This window comes from Argiope bruennichi, chromosome 11 (genome assembly GCF_947563725.1).
Source record: "Argiope bruennichi chromosome 11, qqArgBrue1.1, whole genome shotgun sequence".
NCBI classification, from domain to species: domain Eukaryota; kingdom Metazoa; phylum Arthropoda; class Arachnida; order Araneae; family Araneidae; genus Argiope; species Argiope bruennichi.
This window is the reverse complement of record NC_079161.1, coordinates 68,298,248-68,314,064: the sequence shown is the minus strand read 5'-3', so window position 1 is coordinate 68,314,064 and position 15,817 is coordinate 68,298,248.

The following is a 15,817-nucleotide window of genomic DNA, read 5'->3' as shown; positions in this document are numbered from 1 at the left end:
CAAAAAAGTACATTGTCCTTAGTCTTTCGAGATATTATGTCACTTAATGCAGAAACACACTGCAGAATTCTTTGTGAAAAGCATTTATTCGATAAATGGTAAAATCTGATAATAAACAAGTCATAACTCTATCTGAATTACCTCAAAAGAAAACATACCTTTATTAACATTAAAGAGAAGAAATGACTTAAAAAATGTATCAAGCCAACGGAAGTGATCGCCCCAAAACATTCTCGAATATTCTTTAACGAACTTGTCATGCAAGAGAACGCCTTGAATGGCATTGGTGTATAATAGATACGAAATATTAACTGTTTGCATGAATTTAACGTTTTTGCTGAATCTATCGTGTCATCCTTGGCGAGTTTATTGGCGATGAATCCCAGGCATGTATTTATACTATTCAAAAATCAAATTTGTTTTAGACCCGATTTTGTCTGCCAATTGAAACAAAAGTTTGACACAAGATTGTACTTGTAGTTGCAAAATCCCTTATCAAATTTGATATATTTAAGTCACTGATATTTTTGCATTATCGCGTTGACATGTTTCTGTTGTTGTTGTTGTTTATAATGGCACTTGCCCTGCACAATTTCGCTGACGAAGTCAGCGATTTTAAGCCAGGGGAGCGTCTCTTGTTTTCAGTAGCGCCAACTAGGGTCAAGAGTACGTCTTAGCTACTCACACATCTCATTCGCTTGCACAACCCCTTTTTACAGGGGGGCACATACGCACATCTCACAGATAGAACGGAGCAAGAACAACCATGCCCGTACCGGGACTCGAACCCAGGATGCCCAGAACACGGGGAAGACGCGCTACCCCTATGCCAGGACGCCGGCTGACATGTTTCTGAAAGTACAGACGAACAGACAGTTAATCCGTTGTTGGATTTAGATGAAAAATGAACAGGTGTCTACACTTTAGATGTTATATCTGTGTACCGAACATTTTATCTATCTAGTTCTCTCCATTAGGTAGGGCCGCGGTGGCCTGGTGGTAAGGTCTCGGCTTTGGAACCGGTGGGTTTCAGGTTCGAGACCCTATTCCACCAAAGAACCGTCGTGTAAGCGGGTCTGTTGCACGTTAAATCCGTCATGACCAAACGTCCTCCCGCTGGTGTGGTGTGGAGAGGGGGTGCCAGCTCAGGTGTCGTCCTCGTCATCTGACAGCGGTTCAAAATGACGAGGTCCGTCCCAAAATAGCCCTTGTGTTGCTTCAAACGGAACGTTAATATAACTAAACTAACTAACTAAACTAACTCTCCATTTTTTAATGATTGTGTTTACTTATATTCAAACAGCCGCACAGATTGACTTTCTGAACAGACTTTCTTCAAAATTTGATATAAATCTGCAAATTTGGGGCCATGACCGTATGCAAAATTTCAACTGTCGAGCTCAAAGCGTTTTTGATATATTTTTATCACAGAAAAGCCGGACATTTTCCAAAAGTATGTTTTTCGAACTTAGCAAATCTGAAATGTGTAGATTCGTCAAAACTTCGAGTTTAAAATTTTTGACGCTTACTATACTTTTTTCTATTCTATGCATACGAGAAAGTAAAAAAAGCTGAAAAATGTTTTTAATGAGACTTTTTATTGTTATTAATTTTTCGTGAAATGACAAAATAAAAGTGACGATAATGGAGGTATTATCAGAAAAATAGTTTATATCGGATATTCAAATATGATATGCCATGTGTTGGCCTCCAACGACATAAATCAGCAAAATTGCATCTAGACAGTAAAAATAGTTGCACAGCAACCCACTGTTAATTTCCTGGTAAACATGGAAGAAATGGATATTAACCCTTTCAGGACGGGGTGCCTCTATCGTAGACGCACGACGGGACGGAGCGTACGCGAAAGGAATCATCCCAGGACTGGGGTTTTGCGTCGTTAAGCCTAACTTTGAAAAAAAATCACACAAAAAATAAAATGTAAGTCCTAACGTCGTCATTTTTTCTACCTTTTTAGATTATAAGTTCATTCATAATTTGAGCACACTCTCCCTGCACAAATATTATACCTTTGTGTGTCGTTCGTCTTAACCCTCTGGGTGGTTTCATTTTACGTGTGAAACTTCTGAAAAGCGAGAGACACCAGACTAGTAATGTATCGTAAAAGCGCATCGGTTTTCCAAACGAGATGCACTGAAAGCGTTAGCCGAATTTTTGCTTTCCCCCAAACGTCATGTGGGGTCAAGAGTCCCTAAGGGTAGGAACAAGTTACCGCTCATTCAAGTCAAATTTTATTGCTTTCCTTTATTTTGTAAGGCTACAAAAATCAGAGGGTTTCTAAGAATAGTGAATGGGAAGACTTCTGTTTCTTTTTAACCCCGATCGCTGAAATAACACTTTGCGAATCGTTGCACAGCAGAATCGTTGAACAAAAATTTCATTATATATTCGATCTCATTATATATATATAATATAATATAAAATTTTCTTCATATTTCCTTATTATTCTTTTAAATAAATCATTGTAATATTTTTGTATCGAGCAATAACATTTGCAACGCGGTAGCATATGTCTAAAATTAGAACTAATCATAAATAGTTCTATTAATCTGAAATGCATAAATAACAATAAAGAGCTGATGTATTATATTTTAGAAGAAATGGCATCATCTTCTATTATAATAAAACATACAATTTTTGAGTGCAAATCAGCAAATTAGTTGGACAGCTGAAAAAATATATTATTTTAGAGCCACATAATTGACTACCTAGGTATTAGTTATCCAGGCCCTGAAACATCTCGTAGCAGTTTTATCAGAATTCAATATTGTTTATAATCATTATTTTTTATTGAAAAATAATGACATCTTCGTTTTTAAATGATTGAAAATAATGAAATATACAATTTAAAACCTCATAAATTGTGCCAGTGTAAATGCACATCAAATGTTTTTATTTAGAATTTATTTTTGAAGTTGTATACTGTTCTAGTGATTTTAAAGAGTTAGTGAAATTTAAAACAATCAACATTTATTTCTATTTTTTCCCTCATCTATTTCCACCATTTTGTGTTCACATTGAATGAAATTGTCATTTTCAAAAACATTCAAAGGCAGCTTAAACAAATAAACAATTCTTTTAAGATATTATGCAGGAGTATATTATTACTCATAAATTTCAATATGTTTATAACGCTTAAAATTTTCTTTAAAAAAATACAATATACATAAATGTTTTTTCTAATTTTCGTCTAATCTGAAAAACTAGTTTGATACTTTTCATTCAAGCAGTTTTAAACTTATTAATTCAAGATATCTTCTACTGTACGATATTTAAAAATTGCACGAATCACACACCTGGTTTTTGCAAATTTATCGCCAAAATTTGATGTAAAAAATTTATTCGCAAGTTTCAGAAATTCTATATTCATATATTTTCCAGCACTCAGAGAAACGGAATTATAAAGAAATGCTGAAAGAAAACAAATAGTATCCACCCACAATATCATCCACTGACGCTTATTATTATTATTATTTTGAAATTGGGAAATCATAGAGAGCAAGCGATCATCAATGACATATCTAATGGACAAAAGTTTTAATATGAAATAAAAATTGGCAGAATCGGTTGGAGCAGCTTAAGCACCGAAAGGTTTTGGAAATAATTTTAAATTGCCGCCATGTGACGAATCTAGTGAATATATAGCGAAGATATATATATATATATATATATATATATATATATAATATTTTTCTTGAAGGAAGGTGATGAGGGACATGCGATCTTTTATGATGTATCTATGCTTATAAGCTCTCATATAAAGCAAAGATTAATGAAATTGGTCTTGTTAATCTAGTTATTAGCGGATTTGAAAGTATCCGAGGTTTGTAACATAGTCAGTAGACTTTTATATATTTATTTATTTAAAGTAAATGTTCACCACAGAAAAAAAAATTCGATTAAATAGAATTTTATACAAAAGGAACATTTAAAAACAATTCTTTTATCACCGAACTATGAAAATATTGTAATGTGGACTGGGAATTTAAAAGTTAAACACATTTGAGATTCTAAAAGCAATAAACACTGGATTTTAAATGTATTAAGGAACATGCATGGAAACTAAATGCAACTTTTAAAAACATTAAAAAGGAGATTAAGAATTAAAAATGTGTAATATTTAAACGTAATAACGTAGATTAAAAAATTCAGCCTTTTTTAGAAACTTGTTAAAATGTTTGGAAAATTTCCATAACAAGTATTTATTTATATAATTGACTTAAAAAACAAACAATTCTTTCTCAAATTTCAGATTAATACAGCATACTGTATATGGTTTATCCCCTTTTTTCAACCATTTAAATCCCTTTATTAACCTTTTTTGACCTCCTCTCAATTCAATAGCTAGGGTTAAAAAGGCAGAGCATGTACCCTTGGAATCATTCCATGCAAAGCATTTGGGATAACTTTTAAATTCTTTCTGTCTCGTACGGCAACGTATTGCAATTTTCATAAATTAATTGCAATTAACTTAAATGTAATCTTATCTCAAATATTAGATGAAACTGGCTGATGGGAAATCTATCGGACCGTGAATGCGTGAGCATGATACCCCAAAACAAAAGCGACTAGATCAGTTAAATGTATCATGCAATTTTATCTAAATGTAGATTTATATTAATTTTTTAAATATAATTTGTAAAAGGATTAATTATCCGTAAGTCTGTCTATTCGTGAGTGTTTGATTAATCATTTAAAATTACAAAAAATAGATAAATGAAATTTGGTCCTTTGCTTTGACATCATTATTACAAATATGTATCGAATTTTTGCTCCAATCTAAAAGGATAGGAAGACGTACCTAATTTATACTTGATTCTATTCTAAAGAAATGCGGATACCGCTGCACTCATAAGCATATACATAGGAGAAAGTAGAGAGGTAAATAATAGCATTGATCTTTACCTTGATTGCAAATCCTTAGATTGCTTTTAATAATAATAATAATAATAACAAAGTATTGATAAAATTTGTTTTCCAGTTTGGACTCCGCAACTTTTAAAGTTGATCCTGCCCCAATGTGTGTAGTTTATGAAATTTTGTTCCATAAGTAACACTCCCATAGCAAAATCTGAGTGAAGTAATGTATAATCCTTTATTTTACACGAGTAAATAACAGGTTGTGATTTCAAGGCATAACTATGAATGTTACACTTTTAAATATTCAAAAATAATTTATTGTCCGTGCACCATTGAAGCATTTATCTGCATTATTTTGCATTAGAACGTCCTTAAAAACATGTAATTAAAAATCTTGCTGCACTTTGCACAAGATTCATCAAAAGCTATCTCATTTATCCACTCAGATTTTAGGCTTTAATGAAAAATTTTCATTAGCATATTAACAACAACAACAAAAAAAAAATGCTTCAAAGTACTGTAAAATAAATATAGAATTTTTGAAATTCCTATTTTTTTAGATTTTATAAATCTATTACTTTATCTAAGAAATATATCTTTGATAAATTATTGAAAAAAAATCTTAAGATAATTTGCTGTGTTAAAGACTTTTACGATGTTATCAGTCTCTTAATGTTCCTAACAAAATTATTCAAATATTTGATTCAATTTATTTTGCTATTTTTTTTCATCTACATCAAGGTATAAATACTAGTAACTAATCATTAACAACTAAACTAATATTAATAACTAACTAAATATTAAAAACTAAACTAATATTAATATCTTTCAGAATAGAAATAATTTTTTAAAAGATTTTTTTGTTGTTTCTTTTACGACTTTGAAAGAAATTATTTTATTCAGTTCGTTAAGGAACTTTAAAATGGAGTCGCATTATAAAAATTCGGACACACAATTCGATATTTTTATACGATGTAAATCTGAAAAGAGAAACAATATAATAATATCCTTTATTATATTTTTGAAATTTACGACTGTTTTAAAACACAAAATTCAGTTTATCTGTTTACTTTGAACGAAGAAAAATAATTGGAGGTTGAGGTTAGTGTAAAAAATATAAATTTGCATTATAAAAATAGTTGAACTAAGAATGAGAAATATATTTAATGTATTAACTATATATATAGGGCGATTTTTCAAATATATCCCTCCGAGTTCCTAATAATTAAATGCGATGTTTAATCATAAGTGAGGATAAAACTGCATTTTGAAAAATACTTTAATGGAACTTTAAAACAACATTTCGATCAAATAAGCTATATCAAAGAAATACTATGGAAGCCAAATGCAATTTAAATCTAAGTTCACATAGAGCATTAAGGGACACACATTTGGGGAAAAATTCATGTTCCTCTTTTCTTGAACGAGCTTTCGTTCCTCCCTAACGCCGACACCATCACAATGCCCTATGCCTAAAGCAATCTTCGGGCCCTCAAATCCAGCGACATTCATAAATGGCTGTAAAACTTCATTGTGTTGTCTCCCCTCCAATTCATCAAGATGTCGAAACTTGTAGGGGGAAAGAAATACGTTAAAATACGTCGACACCATTTTCGGTTCAGTATGACCCCTACGTGATTTTCCGTGCAGAACCAATTTGCATCGTTCGTTACCCTACGTTAAAATGCGTGCAGTGCACTTTAAAGACATCTATGGGGCTACGTCGAAATACGTGTGGAACCCTTAGAGGGTTAAATCTTCTGACGTATTCCATACTGATTTTTACGAATTTGGGCTTTTTAAAATTTTATTATCCAAACAATAATCTACAACCATTTGTCGACTTTGGAGAGGGTGTCACAGTGGATTTGGAGAGGGTTTCACAGCTAAGGTGTCGTCCTTGTCATCTGAGCGCGGTTCAGAATTACAAAATTCGTTCCCAAAATAGCTCTAGCGTTGCCTTAAAATCGAGACGTTAGTATTGTTACGAAATTTCCGGGGTTCGTTTGGATAGTGGAAGTGATATGGTGTGGAGAACACTCAATCAGCAGGCGGCAGTAAAAAATGAAACAACGACGTTTATTTACACGAAGACATACAGGGCAACACGAAGACGACAACTATTTACAGCACACAATTATCTTCAGCCGAGACGTGCAGACAACAGCACACAACAGACTCTAAGGCAGACCGTAGCACACAACTAATTCAGCACTCACTTGACTCCGTCGCTGCTCCGCTAATCTCTGGAAGGCCAGTTCTTGCTGTCGATTCCGACTACTCTTCGACTCCACTGGTCCACGACTCAATTCACCGTCGGTTCAAAACTACGACGACTCCACTGGTCCACGACCACTCTTCTCTGTCGCTTCCGACTGCTCAATTCACCACTCGACTCACCACTGCGACGACTCCACTGGTCCACGACCACTGTTCTCTGTCACTTCCGACTTCTCCTCAATTGACCACTGCTCGGCAGCTGCGGGTGATTCCTTTTATAGGTCTCAGGGGGCGGGGCTAGAAGCCTCTCAACCAATCAGGAACGTTCTCCGAACGCGTATCTCCGTTCCTACTGGACGGATCGAGAAAATTCTAGATGTTTCGGGTATAATTTATTTTGGCGTCAAATTCATCGCCAAGTCGCCAAATGGTCCCCAAGTTTGTCGCCAAGCTCTGGGATCTCCTATGGAACCCACTATGCTGGGAAGCCGCATCGCAGATTCGTAACAGTATAAATAAAACTAAATAGCCATTTGAAGCTTATAAATGGAAATAAAAACGTGTAGTGAAAGGGTTACACGATGCATTGTAAGGTTCATGCTGAATAATAGTAGTTCTCAAATACAATTTTATAATCCTGTCTTTCTTTTTTTGACACACATTAGGCTTAACGAAATATTTTATAAACGAGTTTCTACATCAACAAGTTAAAGAAGCGTATCAAAAAACAAATAATCAGCACACTAAACGGAACAATAATATCGAGGGTGGACATAAATTATATGTAACAACAGGCAATTCAAAATCGACTTTCTAACAGCCTATATTACTTTTATAAAAGGAGGGGAAGAGGGGTTGTAAAAAACCTAACATCACACCAAACAGTGTTGCCACAAGTTTGATTAAGAAAAACAACGCATTTGCGATTCAGAAATGTGTTATCTCTGATCTACCGCGCCATCAAAACAAATATCATAAATTCCTTTTCCGAACGAAATAGAACGCGGGAGAAGGTAGGTAAGAAGGGAGAGGGGCGTAGGCATAAGAGCCACTTCCATTAGATGCAAATTATTGCATGCGCGCCGAGTAGAGATATGGTCACGGCGAGGCGGCAATAACAATTCTAGCTGTCAAAAAGCCTCTGCTATTATTGCCTTCATTTCTGGCCCCATCGCAAGCTGCCACTGGCTATAAAATTGTAACCGTAACGATGCTAATATAAGAGGACAGCATGCGGGGAAATTGTCTTGACACTTTTTTTTCCCTTCTTTTTTGCTTTTTGATCTTTTTTTGTGCCTGTTCTTTTCTCTTCTTTTTTTACAGTTTTTTTTCCCGTTATCAATCTTTTTGTATCAATATTTTTTTTTTCTTTCTGCTTATTTATTGTCAGAGGCCGAAATGTTCTTTTTCTTAGCAGAATCTTTATAGTAAAACTGCACAGAAGTCTTTGTTTGTATTTCATACAGTTTGTTGGCCAATATATATATATATATAATATATATTTTGCTTGACGATTTTTTCTCATATGAAGTATGGAAAAATTATTGTAATCAGCAAAATATTAGAACCTCGAGATTTTGTCGAATCTCTACTGTTAAAATCTTCCTAAGTTCGATAAACACTTTTTTTATACGCCTGTTCATCTGTCTACCTGTGAAAATGATATCACAAAAAATAAAAAATAATAATAAATAAAATAATAAAACACACTTTGAACTGATTAAATGTGGTATTTGGTCTTTACTACAGGTTTGTAATCTTCCACCGACTTTTGAGTAACATATATTCAAAAGAAGTATGTCTGTCCGGCTGTTCTAATATAATTTTATATAATAGCTACAAAATGATGAGAACTATATGGCTAAAATCTATAGTCTAGACAACTTTGAAATTTCACGCCAAATCCAACTGGGATTGAACGTTTGTCGATCATACATGTACTTTCACGAACATGTAATAGTTATAATTTAAAGACGCAGTGTCTGCCAAATTTGGCATGGAATTTTATGACTATAATGATACTTCTGCACCAATTTTTTTCTTCAGCCAGTTGCGGAAAAATGCATCTAGAACACAAATTCGATTTTCGGATACTATTAACCGCATGACAAGAATTAATCGCCAATTTTTTTTTTTTCCAGATTAGGATTGGTCATACATTAGGGGGGGGGAGGAGAGAATAAACTTTTCTTCTAATAAAAAATTTAAAAAATGCTAGAAAGCGATATATATATATTAAACAAAGAAAATACTCTTTTTGTTTATAATGACAGTTGCCATGGACAAGCTCGCTGGTGAAGTTACGAGATTTTAAGCCAAGGGAGCGTCTCTTGTTTTAGTATCGCCAACTAGGAACAAGAGTACGTCTTAGCTACTCACGCATCACATTCGCTTGTACAACCCCTTTTTACAGGGGGCCACATTCACACATCTCACAGATAGAACAGATGAAGAACACCCATGCCCGAACCGGTATTCGAACCCAGGACGCTCAAATCACGGGAAAGACGCGCTATCCCAAAGTCAGGATGCCGGCAGGAAAATACTTTTCAATAATAGTCAATTTCGGCAACCAGCTGATTCACCCATCATATTAATATTATTAATAATTTAATCAAATGTATCTGTACTAATCGTGAAAAAAATTCGTGCATGGTTGATGTTCTACAGCAAAGACTTTTGAACATAATTTGATTCAAATATATTTTGGAAGATAGATATATGCAAGTTTCTTAAAATGTTTTAAAAATTTAAAGGGAATTTTAATTAAATAATATTTTAGAGAGGGGGTGACATTTTTCTGCAATAATCTGAAAAATGTTAATTCAAATTTAAAAAAAAAAAACATACCACTTTTAAATTCAAAATATTGTCTATTCATTAATACCAATTTTGTTGTCATGAAAATTTGTCTGAATTTTGACAGATTTTTAAAAATGGCTTCATCATAATTTTCACGCTATTCTTATCGATTGAGTGAAATTAAAATCGTTTTCATTTTTTCGTTAAATATTTAATCGTGTGATTTTCTTGAAATCTAAAGAAATCAATGGAGAAAGATTTTAATTAATATACATCTACACAGTTTACATCAAGAATCAGAAAGTGAAGTTACATTACCGTAAAAAACAACGTGCAATTTGTAATACACAGATCCTTAAATTTTTGATGTCATTGATTCGGCTTCGCTGAAAGGATTCTGTACACAATACGCAGAAAATGTGTAAAACTACTTAAATAGAACACGGTTAATAACACAAAAATATATTGTTGAGGAAATCACATTCATTAAATTATAAATAAAAAACTTGATAGATTTTAAGCGCTTTCAATTTCCGGGCAACCACTAAATGTGATTCTGCTAAAGGCATCCGCATTAAATAACTTTAATTCTATTGTTCTACTTATTAAGCTCTTCTTAGTTTAGTTTAGTTATAATAACTTCCCGTTTGAAAGCAACACTACGCTATTAATTTAAACTAGGCCTTATAGTCTTACCCCAGGCTAGGCCTCATAATTTAGAATCCCGATCAAATAACGAGGGTGGCATCTGAGTTGGCACCTCTTTCCAAACCACCATACCAGTAAGGGGACATTCGACCCCCGTCAGATTTAACGTTCACCAACCATGCATACATGACGTTCTTTACTGAAATAGGCATCGAACCTGAAAACCGCTGGCCACCAGGCAGACCTTACCACCGGGCCACCACGCCTTAAATTTTCTCTAGACCGAGAGTATTCATGATCATGATGATGTCGTGTCTGCGTTACCACAGAAAGGGGATGCAATAGCTTCTGAGGTTAAAGACCCCTGAGCACCCGAGGTTGGAAGTCTGACTTCTTGCTCATATGAATTTGACAACCACGCACTCGCTTGCACAATCCATTTTTACAGGGGGGTTCTTTCACACACCTCACAGATAGAACACAGAGGGATGAACTACCAGGGCTTCCGAAAGTATTAATTCCTATAATAGACAAAGAAATGAATTGGAAACTAGAAACGAAAGCAGTGCTCAAAATGAGTTTTGGTGTGTGAACTAAATTTTCTTGCATATAAATAGAATGAAAATATGTTGAATGTTTTGTGGCCACATAACTGAATGATTTTGGATTTTATATGAAATTATTAAAAGGCATTAGGCAAAAGGATTCTCTAACGAATATGTCTAATAAAAATGAATTTTTATACAGGGTGTGCATTAATTATTGTCGGGTTTCCGTACCTCATAACTTTCGAATAAAAAATATTACGCAAAAACCGATTACGTATTCGTAAATTACAACTCAAAGAATTATGAATACGTAAATTACAACTCAAAGAATTATGAATACGTAAATTACAACTCAAAGAATTATATATTCGTAAATTACAACTCAAAGAATTATGAATACGTAAATTACAACTCAAAGAATTATATATTCGTAAATTACAAATCAAAGAATTATGAATACGTAAATTACAACTCAAAGAATTATATATTCGTAAATTACAACTCAAAGAATTATGAATACGTAAATTACAACTCAAAGAATTATGTATTCGTAAAGTACAACTCAAAGAATCGCCTTCAGCTGAATACCTACAAAGTGCAAATTGTGCAAGCTTTACACTTTAATATCATTAATAAAATTCTTTGAGTTGTAATTTACGAATACGTAATCGGTTTTTGCGTAATATTTTTTATTCGAAAGTTATGAGGTATGGAAACCCCGACAATAATTAATGAACACCCTGTATTTGAGATATTAATTCAATACCTTTAGTTGATTGTTCATTTTGCTGCAGTTGTGTCGGAGGCTTCACCATCTTATTAACCGCTATCAAAATTAGATAGTTTAATAAAATTGCCATGACATAAATCATGATGATTTATACGATAATGTAATGTAAATATGTAGTAATGTAGTTATGATTTATGTGTAATGTTTTAATGCATCTGACAATATCTTTAATATTCATAACTGAATAATAATAAATAAATAAAAATTCTAATTGTAATACTTAAAGAGTCAGTATCTAATTCTCCCATCATTATTTTGATTAGAGAATCAGTAAATTTATTCTTCAATCGAAATGATGGTAGAATGAATCATTGAACTAAAATCAGTCATATCTGAGCAAAATATTAGCACATAGAGAGTGCTGACATCTTGCGATGAAAATACAAAAATATCTTTGATTTTTCAAATTTTTTCTATAGAGTTTAAAATGCGAGAAAATTTTGACACCTCATCAGTTTTAAATTAAAACTGAATAAATATTTAAAGAAATAACGTCGAATGCATTTATTTTATAATTTTATTAGATTAAAAAAAATTGGTGTATGCATTTCGTGTAAATGGAAAAGATTTTTTTTTATTATTATTATTCTTTTTATTTAAATTGAGAAGATCCGAGGTATTTTAACTTTATAAATATTAATGTATAAATATTTGATATTTTATCAGATTCTGACGTCATGTCTATTATTTCATTCATAACATAACTAAAAAGAATAAAAAGATTTTTTTTTGTATCTTCTTATCTTTTAAACATCTAGTATAATGAAATGTAAAACATTTTGGATACAAAGTGGTAAAAAATCTCAGACGGAATTCCCCGTCTGGAGGTCACTAAGTTTGAGGCTCAGTTCTGTCAGACGCTCTTCGCTCATGCGCAGTAATCCAGGTTTTACTGCCATGAATTTCGAAACTTTTTTTTTTCTTCTTTTATGCGAAGGTGGAATTTCGAAATCTGGCTGTGGCCCCTAGAGGGGCCGTTTAATGGAATAGAGAGCGAAGAAGAAAAAGAAGTAGGAAGGATGGATGAGCTCGAAAAAGAAAACCCACTTTGTTCTTTGTTCGATTTGATCTTTCCGTTCGAAAAGTGGTAAATTCGAATGGAAAGGAAGATTTTCACAGTTTTTCAGGCCCTTCTGTAAATCTTGGGGCGTTTGGTAAAAAATTCGATTTTATGTTCCTTCTTTCTTTCCCTTCCTCTAAACCCTTGAATTCAAACTTTGAAGTAGAATATCTATTATGTGGGGGGAAAGTTACTGTTTCTTCCATTGTAACTCATTATAGCTCGAAATGCATTCCGCGAACTCATATGTTATAAGTATAGTTTTTATATTCGTTTTGCTGAAGTGAAAATAAATCGGATATGATGGTTTTGAACAAAAGATTTTATATTATTTTTTTTTGTAGCTTTACGATATACTTATTTTTATTAATAATCACAATGAAATACTGTTTATTCTGTACTGTATATAACAAGTGTATGCAATATATTACTAGTATTTTTTTTTTTTTTTCCTTTTCTCAAATACGGAGAATAGATAAAATACAGGGTGTATATAAAAGTATACAACCTTGTATAGTATACCACAATAGTATACAAGGTAGTATAATTAAAGTTCCATTTTGAAATGGTCATAAAAAGAAAACTACTGGACCAAATGTTATCAAACTTGGGAATAATTTAAAGGAGGGCATGGGAATTTCTTCCCTCCCCCCTTACAAAAAAGTTCTAAAACCCATCTTCAGGGGTGAAATGCGCTGTATGCAATATTGTTAAGCGAAATAGGACTTTAAGACATCGGTTTAAAATGTGTTTAATCTTTTCTGAAACGTGTTATAAAACATGTTTAATGTGTGTTATCTCAAATGCACTGTTTATGGTGATAATCTGAACTATTTGCTGGAGCTGGAAGATGCGATGCACCGATATGTGCAAACATTCCTCTCGATATGCTAAGTGCTACTCTTGAGAATGCAGAAATGCGTTTTAACTTGCTTTCAGAGAATGGTGGACGCCACATTGAACATGCTTTGTAACACGTTTCAGAAAAGATTAAACACATTTTAAACCAGTGCCTCTACGTCCTATTTTGCTTAGCATTATTGATACAGCGCCATTTCACCCCTGGTGGTGAGTTTTTATACTTTTTTTTGGCGGAGGGCAGGAAAGAAATTTCCATGATCTCCTTTAAATCATTACCAAGTTTGATAACATTTGATTCAATAGTTTTCTTTTTATGGCCATTTCAAAGTGGAACTTTAATTATAATAACCGTGTATTATAATCGACAAAAAATTCGAACTTGAAATTTTGATGAATCTTCAGACTTTACCGAGTTCAAAAATATATTTTTTGGCATTATGCTTGTCTATCTCTTCCTCTGTGACAAACGTAGCTAAAAACTACTTTGAGCTAGACTGATGAAATTTAGTATATGGTATTTTCACCAAATTTATCGATAAAATTTTATCGAGATAAATTGATCGAATTATTTTTTTAACTTCTGTAATTTACCTTCTGTATTACTTCTGTAATTTAACTTCTGCTTTTTAACTTCTGTAATTTACCTATGAAAATGGATGACCATTCCAATTGATTTCTTAAGTCGGATTTTTCTTCGGCTGACCCATCAAGTTTCTTGCATAGCCTCTGGCTAGGTAGGGATATTGCTCGCATCTTAGGACCTATATATATGTGTGTGTGTGTGTGTGTAATGATATTTAAAAATCTAATTTAAACCTAATTAATTTCCAAAGTTTTATCTTAATTTAGCCCATATTGAATTCATTCTAAAATTTAAATAATTCAACAGAAGCTTTGTAAAAATGCTTAAGTCGGCAATTCACACGCTCCGAGTGAAAGGATAAAAAAACTGTTCGCCAAGTGAATTCTTTTTTAAAGATCCCTATGTTTCCCTTGTCTAAATCGACACGTTTAAAGAAATCCCTATCAAAATCTCATAGTACATAAACTTTGGAGAAAATATTTTCTCTACCTTGCCCCCTTTTCGCTCTCTTCTGCTCTTTTCCGCGCTGTGAGCGGACGTGCTTTTATATATATATATATATATATATATATATATATATATATATATATATATAATATAAAAATGTGTGTGTAATGACATTTTAATATCTAATTTAATCTAAATTAATTTCCTAAATTTTTTGCCTAATTTGGCTCATGTCGGGGTCATTATAAAGTGTTCCCTTGTTTCCTGATACCATTCCACGTTTGAAGATGTGAAAAAATTACTGCGCAATCAGTTCTACGTATCAAGTGAAAATGATTCATCCGTTGCCCATGTCAAAGGTCAATACGTGTATTCAATCGCCACGTGTCCGGTAATCCCATGTTATATAAGAATAGTTATAATTTGTTTTGCCCCTTTTTCTTCCTTCTGCTTTTGTGCCGCGCATTTCTTACCTTGTCCGCGTCTCTGCTTGTAAATAATTATGCTTTCCCGAAATGGATATTAAAATTCATTTAAAGATGTAAAATGTCTCTTCAATGTATTCGAACCTGCAGTATATACCAATATATATATATATATATATATATATATATATATATATATATATATATATATATATATATATATATATATATATATATATATATATATATAATATATTGTGATGAATATCATGAACGGTAACTTAAATGTTTAATACATCTGTTCTAATAAAAGTAACTTTTGCTTACGGTTTAGACAACTGACTTTCTGTTATAAGCTTTCTATCGACTAAAATGGGTTTAAACCAAATCTCCCACGCGTAGTTTTAACTATTCAAATCCAAACGGATTGTTCGATACCCACATATAACCGAAAATCAAAATCAGAGACATTGAAATTCCAATTACAGAAACACCCACAGTGAACGTAAGAATCCACCTGCTGAGATAGGAATGCTAAAGTCTGTCCAGTTG